An 11,437-nucleotide genomic window follows, 5' to 3' on the forward strand; every position below is an offset into this window, starting at 1 on the left:
AACATTATGGGTGCCTTGTTCACAATGAAAATTAAACGAGATGGGCCGTTGCTTGTTGAGGTCTGAATTTTTGTCTAATTCCTTCATAATTTTGGCCAATGCCTTCTATTATAGGGCATTAAAGGGTTCAATAACATTCGATTAGAAATACAGAGTTCAAGTTCCGTGCCGCTAAGTACAGCTGCCGAGAAACGAAAGTGAAACAATGTTGTGACCGCGACAGAGTCGATGCCAAGCCAAGCAGAGACTGATTGGCCTGATCGGCTCGCTGCAAATGCTACACGCTAAACAAAGCGTACCGGAACTTGCTGTAGGACGTATTGCACTTACGTCAATAAACGTGCAAAAATCGAGGACAGCGTGTTGTGTCGTGCTCATAAGAAAATGTTCAACCTCTCAAGTTGACCGGGATCAGCTTCTGTCGGGCTGTCCACTTCGCCGTCGAAGACGAACAGCGACCGGGCTGGGAACACGCCCGTCTTCTGGCTTCAGGATACGTCGTCTCTGGTGATGTCACTTGAGTGTTTAGACAATCGAAAAGTTTTAACGACATGATCTTATTGCTCTTACCTTTCGAACTTCAATTTAACGACGCGCCAGCAGTGATATCGCATTGCGAACGATATGTTCGCACGGCGGAAAAGTGCAACTGCTGACGATCTGAAACTGATCATTGCCTTTCTCACCAAATTCAAGTTAGCGTAATGTTTTTTCAAAAACACGATAGGAAAATGGTTTCTGTGACATGAACCGTTTTAGCCCTGTTTTTTTTTTTAGCATTAGTGCATGGCTAATAGCTGTTTTGCTCGCAGTGTGATTAACGGTAATCGCGTAAACGAAACTGCAGCGAGAAGCGGCTCGGCTGTCAGCACAAGTCAAGCAAGACGCAGACTTTGGCCCTGATCCTTTCAAGTCATCCACTATTCACGACTGCCTAGAACAGATAGTGCAGCCGAAAAATAAGTAAGTTTGATTTTGCAACGATTTTCAATGGTCTCCCACTAAACACTGTTCCCATCAATGCAGGAAAGAATCAAGCGCCGATGATGACTACTGGAACAAATCCGAACATGTCGCCTTGATTTTCGAAGATGACGTGGTAAGTATAGGTTGTCTGGAGCATAATATGCTCAAGCCTTGCCCCCTAGACTTGCTAATCTTGCCTTGTAACTATGCAGGACGACGATGGCAGAAGGAACGTACAGTTCAACAAGAAGCCACAGTCTTCAAGCAACGAACAGAGGAAATTCGGTTTCGATGAACTGAACCGAGTCACAGCAGAAGTTTGTGGTATGAGAACGCATCCTTCAAGTGTGCTTAGTACGCAGCAAAAAAACTTTATTTAAAGTCTATGCCTTTAATTATTAGGTATTGCTCCACTTGCATCTGGCTCGAATCTGAGGAATGCAGACTTGGGACATACAAAAGCATGCTGAAAGACTGAAGATTGGACATGATGTAAGTATTTATGCGACTGTTTGGATAGTGCAAGTCATTTTTTGCATTCGTTATGCCTCAACATTACAATTTTCTGTGCAGGTTCCCACGAAGGGTCTGAAAAGCGTGAACACTCCTGAGGAAACTGTAAAGAACATTGTAATAGGCCAGGTAATGAGTTCTTTGGGTTCTGGTGTTGATTGAGATGAAACTGGGGACGACTCCATCCCATTTTTGTTCATAGAAAAAATCGACTCTGTGACTCGGTGGTTGATGGTTGCTCGGCAGCAAGATGCATTTATTGCTGAGGCAATTAGCTTTAAAGATTTTCCTACAATTCATTTCAAATTAACTAATAACATCAAGACCAGAAAAAGGACTCATTGTTGTTTTGAAGTGAATGGCAGTATAGCCTAGACTTTGGGATCCACGTGCAAATTATTTTTGACCCACCGCACTTTGCTTATGAAATCGGTTGGGCTTGGCAGCATCTTTATTTAATTTTTGGCCTTTTGAAGGTTATAAAGTCTTCGTTTTCAGTGAAAATAACATTTTTGTAGTTAGAGTGCGATAGTCTATTGTACAGACCAACTTCAGTTAGTCCTCAGTGTCTTTTTAAGAGGGGACGCGGCTTTGAAATTCCAATAAATAGCGAAATATTTGATTTTTTTTAAAACTGCGGTATCAGCGTGAATGCGTCTTTTTTTATGCTGTCCCAAAGTTTCATTCCTCAAATTGAATGGGACATACCCTATAAAAAATTGTTCGCTGAACCTCAGCAGCTGTGTGGGGAAACGCTCGAACAGTGGGGGTTTTCCACCGTTATGGTTTTCTACCTAGATATTCACCTTGTGGAGCAGATCTCATCATGGCTGTTTTTATTTATTTTTGACCCCGTTTGTTTTATTGTACTCTGAAGACCATAGTGCAGGTCAACATTCTTCAAGTTTTTGAACTTTAAATGTCTTCAATGAAATTTTCTTCTCACTTGATATGTCTACAGACACTGAATCACAGAAATTTAAGGCCTAAATTTATGGTTTGCAAAAAAATATTGAAAGGATGTCTTAATCTGTAGCATGTCTACAGGAATGCAATGAATGTTGAACCAGCTTTCTGTCACATTTTCTTAACTCTGCAGCTTTTTAACAAGATTCAGAAAAAAACAGATATAAAATTTTTTGTACAGATATAAGAGTGAAATTTTGTGAGAGTAGTCATAAATTCATTTTTAATATACAAAAAAATTACATAAATATATCAAACAATACCCCCCCAAGGAGCACAGACACCAAATTTTAAGTGTGTTGTTTTCATTTCTGTAATAATGTGCAAGACATTAGTTAACATGGATACCTTATTCACATGGATAGTATGGTATTCACGTATAAGAGGTAAATAATTTATAATTGAATTTTTTCTCTCATGCTGTTTTGGTTTTCAACATCCAAGCAATGGCTTTGACGTGTAAGTTCAGTATATGCCATAGGAGGCATGAAAAAACTCTGGTGTAGAAACTGCATCTTCATTTGTTGTCATTCTGGATTTGACGCAGGCTGGATTTAGCATTGTAATGAATTAAAACAGCAAAGTACCGTATTTTTTACATACCTTACATGATCTATACTGAAATTCGATGTCAGAGCCATCGTTTGGCTATTGAAGCCGAATCTGAAATAGCATGAGAGAAGAAACTCATTTGTAAATTATTTACCTCTTTTAGGTGGATACCACATGCTGACCCATGAATGTATTACGCATAATTACAAAGAAGAAAACACACAACCGAAATCTAGCGCCTTTGCTCGTTTAACAGTGTCAAACTGTCAAATACAAGAAGTGGACACATTGGGCAGACGGCTTGAGGATTGCCGGTGATGTACCATGAATGTATTTCACAGATGCCTCACATTACATGTGAAGCGGCTGCCAAGGTAACAGTTTCAGCAACGTCTTACCTTGTGTGAGTTCTTACAGATCGTGCCCTCACAGTATTCACAAAGCTTCCTCTGTGAAAAAATTTCTTAAAACAAGTGGCGTTGAGCTCAACATTTGAAACATTGTGTGACTACATTGAGTACTCCGTGTGGTCCTAACAGGTGCACAGATTAGAGTTACATTAAAGGGCTTGAGAGCAGCGAACAATATATGATGGATATCCACCAGTGACAGATATAAAATTATGTCCAAGCTACCTGCATAATATATGCTCAAGTAGTGTGCAATAGTCATGTAAGACCCTTCCTGTGTTTATGCGAAATGTAAATTTTACATGATTGTAAATAAATGTGTTTATAAATAAATTCACGTAAATAAATGTTAAGTTTAGTTTATGGGGGTTTAAAATCCCCAAACAACTCAGGCTATCATAGACGCTGAAGTGAAGAGCTGCGGAAATTTCAACCGCCTGAGGTTTTGTAACTTGCACTGACACAGCACAATATAAATGAATGTGTTTATGTCAGAATGTTGCTCAGATAAGTGTACAAGACGGTGTTTTTTTTAGTTTTCATAATTCGTTACGGCAGTGTATTATGTATTGGTTGATAATTCAAGATGTTGTCTCTTTGTATTTTGCTATGGATACTATATATGCTTGAATTCAAGCCAGATGTCATTGACTGATATATACATACTATGAAATCACACCGTAATGTCAATGAATGAGCCTAAATAACTGTCACGGCATACAGTAGTACCATAGCAATTTCTAGCAACATTGTTAATGGTTCTCTTCTTTTTTACTTTTCTTCCACACAGCCGTATTTCCTTGGGCAGCATCGTTTTAAAGAGGACAAAGTTGCACTTTTGAATGAGGCTGTGTGCATCCAAGATGGAAATGCCATAATGGCTGTGAGTCATTCTGAGTTAAACATGGTGGTTCTGTGTGGTAGCTATAGTTCGGTACAACTCAAGGCTGGTGCCGTTGGTAAGAGGGCCATTTTGAGAGGAATTTGCAGCTTCATTCTTGAGTTGCAGTGCAGTGGACTTTAGTGGTTGCAACTTCTTCTGGTCAGAAGATAAATCAATGTTAGTTACCTGTAGTGTAGCATTACCAGCCGACATCACTTATTTCATGATTTCATCAGTTTTGTGATTGCAGGTTACTTGTGCAGAAAAGCAGCTCAGCTTTTTTATTTTTTACGTTTGTAAAATTAGGCAGGAAATGTCAAAAATGTTTTTCTTAAGAGCTGGCCTGAATCTCTCAAATAAATAGTCAATCGAGAATTTTTTTCCTAACAGCAGTGTATATGCACCTTATTTGAAACTGCAAGTCCATTAAAAACTGACAGTCCATTAATTGTTGTGCAGCTGGTTCTGCTTTTTCTGAAACAAACGCTGAAGCCATCCCTTTTCAACCAAGAGCTGATGCAGAGGCCAAAGCCCGTGTCTCACTATCTCAGTCATCTGCGTGCAGTGCATGACAACAGTCAGCTGATGGACATTCTTGGGTGAGAATGTTTGCTGGCGTCTTATACACAGTGGTTGAAGCGTTTCGAGTAAGCTCATTGAGCGATTGCAGATTGGCTTGAATTTTCACCGTGCTGAACTCAGAACTATTGTAGAAGCCGGAACCAGCTCACATGATGTGTTTATACTTTTTTTTCGGACTTTGAACTTGTATTTTTCAATTCGAAGGCATATTTAAGATAAACACTTAAGGTCTGGAATGAGGCTACCAAAGTTGCCCATGCATCTCTAGGCAGCAGTTGACAGGGCCATGTTTATGATATTTTTTTATTTTAGTCATAAATGCATCATATTTTTATATTCTTTTCTTTTATTTCTCTGCTTTGAGCTTGTGAAAGAATGTCCCAAATCATGTAACAGTGGCAATTGTAAGGCCTGTGTCGAATGTCGATGTGTAATTTTGAGCATCTTTCGCTACATTTACACACTGTCAAGTTTTCTCCTGGAGCCCATCTTATAAAGAGTGCTTCATTGCCTGCGTTGTCTTTCCTTTCTTTTTCTCCACCAGTATGCTTGACAGAACTGAAGATGCTGCGGTATGTAGTTTACTCATTCCACAAAGCCCTTCTCAACGTTTTGTTGAAATGGAGGCGCTTAAAGCCAACCTCTGTTCTTCGATGATCAAGTACAGGCTTGCGGTTGAAACACCAGAGGCTGCAACGAAACTTCGAAACCTACAGTCTTGCTACAAGTAGGTACAGGCCACTGTTCGATACTATTTAGTTCACCTATTGGCAGATTGTTGGCTGAGGGGCTGATTCTCTGCAGATCCCACTTCCAGTCCGACCCTTCACTGGAAATGCAGGCAGAAGTTGTGAGGGAAGAACTGAAGCTTCTTGAAATGCAGCTCATCATAGAGGTAAGCAAGACCTGTGCACTAACTACTGTTGTGTACTTTGAGCAGTATTCCCAAGTAAAATCAAGATGCCTTTTTTTTACCAACGTTCAGCAATACTATGCCCTGGAGTATTACGTGGAGAAACTAATCATAGACATGAAAAGGTATATGTTTTATTCCTTATTACATGAGAAACATTTCTTTAATAAAAAAATGCATAGGAGGTGTTTTTAGGGTTCTACATGTGTGCGTCTACCATTCCTTGAGAACAGCCGAGACTGCCTGTAAAATCCTTATGTTCGTACATGCATGGTATAGCTGAACTTTTACTTATGCCCTTTGTTGTAGGAGGAAGACTCAAAAGCTGAAAAAGAAGGTCTTAACATACTGATGCAAGAATTTCCTCGCAAAGCACCCGTTGTTGGGACATCCCTGGTGACAACTCTTTACTACTGCTGTCTCTACCATTACAATGTCTCAAATGTAAGTTACCCATTTTTCAGGGGCAGTTTAGGTGTTTTCTGCATGTTTGAACCTTATGCATTAAAAGCCTGTTTAAAACTGAAAGCCTGCATTATATCTTAGAGTAGCTAAGCTAACTCTTCGAAACCTGTTCAGCGATGCGCACTTAGTGCTGAAACATAGCAAAACAAATCCCATAGCACACTGCCATGAAAACATTGTCTGTAAATACTGATGTGTCTACTATATAATCGTAGCCACTTGCATTGCAGAGCGTCATATTTTGTTACGGGAATGTACCTCTAAATGAGATGTTTTTGACTTTACAGCTCTGTGCAGTCAGTGATGACAAGTAGCAATACAAACGTAACTATTCAATGTAGGCTTCAGTTATGCACAGTAGTTTGTCTGGAATTTGTAGTTGACTGCTTAATATTAGCCTTGGTCCTTTCGTGTCATGTTGCTGGAGCTGAGAGTGCTTGTAATTCTCAGTGGTAACTCCCTTTTTTGTTGACCATCTCAGAGTTGTGAAACTGCCAGGTACACTCACATGTAGGTAAACATGAGAAAACTAGACCTGGTTAGCAGTTTTTAGTTAGCTGACTCTTCTCTCAAATGTGATGTTTGTCATGACATTGCAGAGCCACATTGCGAGCCCGACCCAGATGAAGGCTTTGTTTAATGTGAGTATATCCTTTCCCCTTTTGGGGCGCAGTTTTTTCTTGCTACATCGGCATGTCCCATCTGCAGCCACATTGACACGATTACTTTCATTTGCGCATTTGCCTCATGCGACGTCCAACACAGTGCCTTACAGCATGGCACAGAGCGTTTGTGCGTGAAAAGTTCATGTTTGTTAGTTTTCATCCTAATGCAGCTCCTTTGTCCTTTCTGTTACAGCTGACTGAAAAACAGTTTGTATGGACTGCACTGACAGCTTTGGCACAGATCAAACACTGGAAAGAAATTGACAACCTCTTTCAGGGAAAGGTGAGAATAGTAGTAACTGTGCTTGTCGTGTGACAAAGTATATTTAGCATCCATGGTAGAGAGAGGGTGTGGTAGATGGTCCTTGGCAATCACAAAATGAACAAGGGAGGGGAAAACCTCAGGTTGCTTGAGCCACGTTTCGACAAGGGGGCTTGTCTTCGTCTGGGCAAAGCGTTCATCATTGGCGGGGATTAAATAGGGCCTTCGCTCCGAGGAGGAAGGCCCCGGGTGGGGGAGGAAAGTGGTGTGAGAGGGGATGCGTGTCAGGAAGGGGAGGGAGGTGAATCTTGATTTGTTTAGCTGCAATAGTAGAAAAACTTATATCCGGGGGGTGTGTAATGAACAAAGGCTTTGAAGGGGCTGGGACAGGGGGAGGTGCTGGGTGGACCTGTAAAACTCAGATAAGAGGATTAGTCAGTGTGGCACAGGGAAATGAGAACAAGGCAAACAAAATAGGCTGGCACTGGAAGGAGAAAGAAATGGGGTGGCATTTCCAAGGAAGCACAAGGCAAGGGGGGGGGGAATGGCTCAAGTTCAGAGAAAGCTAAAAGGTGGGGGCGGAGAGGGTAACAGGAATGTCATGGTTTCCGAGAACTGATAGTAGGGGATTAGGAGAAAAGAAAAAGGAAAACATGAACAAAGGGAGAGGGTGAGAAGGCCGGAAATGTGGTGGAAGATATGACGTGGGAAGGGTGCAAAGAGCGATAATATACTTATGCGAAGTTCTAGGAAATGGTCTGACCACGTGCAAGACATTTGTTAATTTAAAATTATGCTAACCCTGGAATGTACCTGAGAGATTCCAGGTTTCCTCTGGACATGTTAATCCCTGTTGGTTGCAGTGTTTTAAATTTGTGGATTAGGAATGCTTCTCTGTACTTTCTGTCCCTAGTCAATTTGAAGCCTGACTGAAGAATGAACAATTTGAGTTCATCGAATTTGTGATGGCGTTGATTAAAATGGGTTGACACTGCCTTCTGTTCATTCCGTGTTGTGTCAGCCCGGTGCCCGTTTAATCTGGCACTCATTGTTTGCCCGGTTTCTCCGATATATTGTTTCTGGCAGAAGGAGCACTGGAGCATATAGATAATATTGGACGATGTGCACTCAAAACTGGTCTTTATATCGAAACTGAAATCGCTTGCCGTACTTTTAACCGTAGTGTCCCTTTGTAAATGTTTGCATGTCTTGCATCTAGGTCGAGAGCATGAAGTTACTGTCGGTGGTGGTTTCTTACCGAGCCTAGCATGCACCAGGATGTCTAGCATGCGCCAGCCTAGCATGCACCAGGCGGTGTTTTTCACAGTGCAGTGTTTAAACGATGGCCCGCATACTTTAAACCTTTATATGACAACGGGACAAATGTTGTCCCTCTTGCTTAAAGTGCTGGGAAAATGACATTGGTGCATCTGGGTGCCATATTTTTGTGTGCTGAATGCTGCCTAACTCTCAAACAAATCATTCAGTGTGTTTTTATCTTTTGCTAATTGGCCTACTTGGTGTTCTGTGCATTTTTAACAAGAGAAGGTGTACAGTTCTATGCGGACCATTCTGGCGAGAAAAATACATCGACTGACTCACTATACCTCTGGAGACAGTTTTATGTGTTGTCTTACAAGTCGATGAGACTGAGGTACGAATACGCATCGCATTTGAGGTATTTTTATGAAGTCTTCAGTACAAATGTGTGCCCATATTTCTTATAAAACCAGTGGTAGAAATGACTTACAAGGTTCCATTCAATTTCTAGTCATTCCAAGTACAATTTTACAATTTGTATGCATACAATATGCATAAAATTTGCACCTTATGAAGGGTTAAAGGAGTGCAAGTGACCTGAGAATGTTATTGAAATATTTTTTTATAATTTGTTGTTCCTTTGCAGTCCTGGCTTGGCAAGTCAAAAATGCGTTGCTGCATTGGTTTCGACAGAGCTGTTGAAATCCTGGCCAAGGCACATGCAGCACCTGAGGTGGGCTTGTCATCTTCCAAATGTTTGAGAAACTTGTCATGTGCAGTATTGAAACCGTCACAGCCTTGCTCAAAAGTTCAGGGAGACTAAAATAGCTTGAGAAAAAAAAAAGAAAAGTGATAAAAGAGAAAGAACTTAACGTTTTGAGGCATACGTGTTGTGAACAGCAGATCGCACTGTGGCATTGAAACAAAGCTTGCATTTGAGACCCAAATCTTGCGACGTTCGCACAACAATGCATACTAAATGTGTGATGCTGGCCCCACATCTTGGCGCAGCTTGTCTTAGAGGACTGAAATTCACTCATGTCTAGAAGTTCGTCCAGCATGAAGCGCTTTTAGCTTTCACTGCCAGCATTCTTTGAACTCTCTGTTCGCTCCAAGCCTTTCACAACAGCTTCAACAAAGCTCCTTTGTATGGCTGGTTCCTCGGGCGGCTTGGAGCACTTACAAGACCTTGTAACCATGTGCTCCCTGTAAAGTGCAGTGAAATTTAGAAGCAATTCAGAACCCTTTTCCTTCCATTCGCTCTCACCTTTCTCTTTCCTGTCAGGTATTCGAGAAGTACCTCCAAATGGTTGACGACGCAGAGAAACGATTAACTCTGGCAAAATTGCACAAGTGCCACAGTGTTGCCATTGAGGTGAGTTTTGGCCACGAATTCTAGATTTCAGCTTCAAAAGGCTGTCTTTAGGTTGGCAACTGTGTGTGTGTGTGTGCCTAACACAAGTGGTGAACCAATGTTTGACTTGCAGAACCAGGAAACCACCGAAGGCTAGAGGAGCAAAGTAAGCGAAAAGCAGCGCTATGCTGTTAAAAAGTGCGATTTTTATCCGTTGCTTTGCTATGTATGTTGGAATAACGCATCCAAAGATAGGGCGACTTGCGTGTAACATGATCGCTTCAACTCGCTAAACCAGTAAATTCACAGTGCTGTTTGGAAATTCTTGGCATAGGGGCCCAACAGCTTAAATGATTAAGTCAATCCACGGCTGTGGTATTGAGAGCTTTATGAAAGCTGTTTTTTTAGCGAGTTAGCATGCACGTGCTTTAGAGTTGTGCGTGTTATGTGCAAAACGGCATCACACAGTCTATAATTAAAACTGCATTAGTGTTATAGACTCTCTGCACTTCATCAGGAGTTTGACATCGATGACACCTGTTGTGTGCACTTTTCTTTGCAGATATTAGTTTACCTTAGAGACTGGCAGCGGTTACTTAGGTACAAGAGTGAGTTACCACCACATTCCATTCCATACTTTGAGATTGAAAGGCTCCTTAATGGCACGGTAAGCTTACCTCTGGCATGTGATCTTTTCAAAAGGAAAACATTTGACAGAGGACTCTCTTCTTGGGAAAGTAAATTTAACTGAGAAAAGAATGCCAATTACGGCGCATTCGGCAAACGTGGAGGGATGTTAACGGCTCCCTCGGAACACTTCCCTCCCTCTTTCTACACTCACAGTTAACGTTTAGTGACCCGGCGGTTGATTATGTGTGGGCTTAAAAAGCCAAGCTGCAATTGACCCATAGTCACACCTATTGAATGAACTGTGTAGGTTCCGAAACGTGTTATCTCAACTTGGTTGGCATTCTTTTCTCACTTAAATGTGTTTGTTTCACAAGCATAAGTTGCCCTCATATTAGCGTGATCATTTTCTTGTGATGGTTGAAACCCCCCAGCTTTCCTGTTTGGGTTCCTGTTGGTAATGCGATGCCACTGTCATTATACAAAATTCTGATGTGATACACAACAGAATGTAGTGCGTGTGCAATTGCTTTGCTTTAATGTGTGACCTTGAACAAGTATAAAGCTTACAAAGAAAATGGCAGTAAAGGATGAAACAATACCATTCATGTTGTAGTGCATTGCAGTTCGGCAGTCATGCTTGTATTTTTAGAAGGTACTCTCAGTGATGTGCTCAATCTCTTTCTTTTTCTTTCAGGCCGTCAAGTGGATGAACTGAAACAATTGTTTTGCTTTTTAATGTGTAAATAAAAAGAGAGTAAGTATTTCACATGACATGCTGAAAGAAAAATAAATTTATCCTATTTTACAAAGTTTCCCTTGTCACTTCATGTGTTACTTAAGTTTATGACCAGGACAAGTTTTGAAGGCTCAGATAATTTATTAAAGACCTACTGCACCCTCAGCAGACTAACACTACATATAATAAAAGCACAGTTAAAGCTGTGTCGTGACTCAATCAAACAACCTTAGCAAAGAAATCTGAAAACGTTGGACACTTCTCTATGCGTACTGACTGA

The 11,437-nt window shown here is 41.0% G+C and overlaps 1 pseudogene across 1 annotated transcript; it reads left to right on the plus strand.

Annotated features, from left to right (window-relative positions):
* The first annotated feature begins 405 nt into the window (after nt 1-405).
* LOC149358022 (spermatogenesis-defective protein 39 homolog) lies at nt 406-11,230 on the plus strand (annotated as a pseudogene). The gene is made up of 17 exons (XR_016289376.1): nt 406-507; nt 848-963; nt 1,027-1,099; nt 1,179-1,290; nt 1,369-1,458; nt 1,540-1,608; nt 4,198-4,290; nt 4,750-4,889; nt 5,417-5,599; nt 5,677-5,767; nt 6,095-6,229; nt 6,850-6,891; nt 7,109-7,198; nt 9,084-9,170; nt 9,723-9,812; nt 10,354-10,458; nt 11,116-11,230. The product of XR_016289376.1 is annotated as a spermatogenesis-defective protein 39 homolog (transcript).
* Nucleotides 11,231-11,437: the final 207 nt, after the last annotated feature.

This window comes from Amblyomma mixtum, chromosome 3 (assembly GCF_055824585.1).
Source record: "Amblyomma mixtum isolate Tamu chromosome 3, ASM5582458v1, whole genome shotgun sequence".
Taxonomy (NCBI): domain Eukaryota; kingdom Metazoa; phylum Arthropoda; class Arachnida; order Ixodida; family Ixodidae; genus Amblyomma; species Amblyomma mixtum.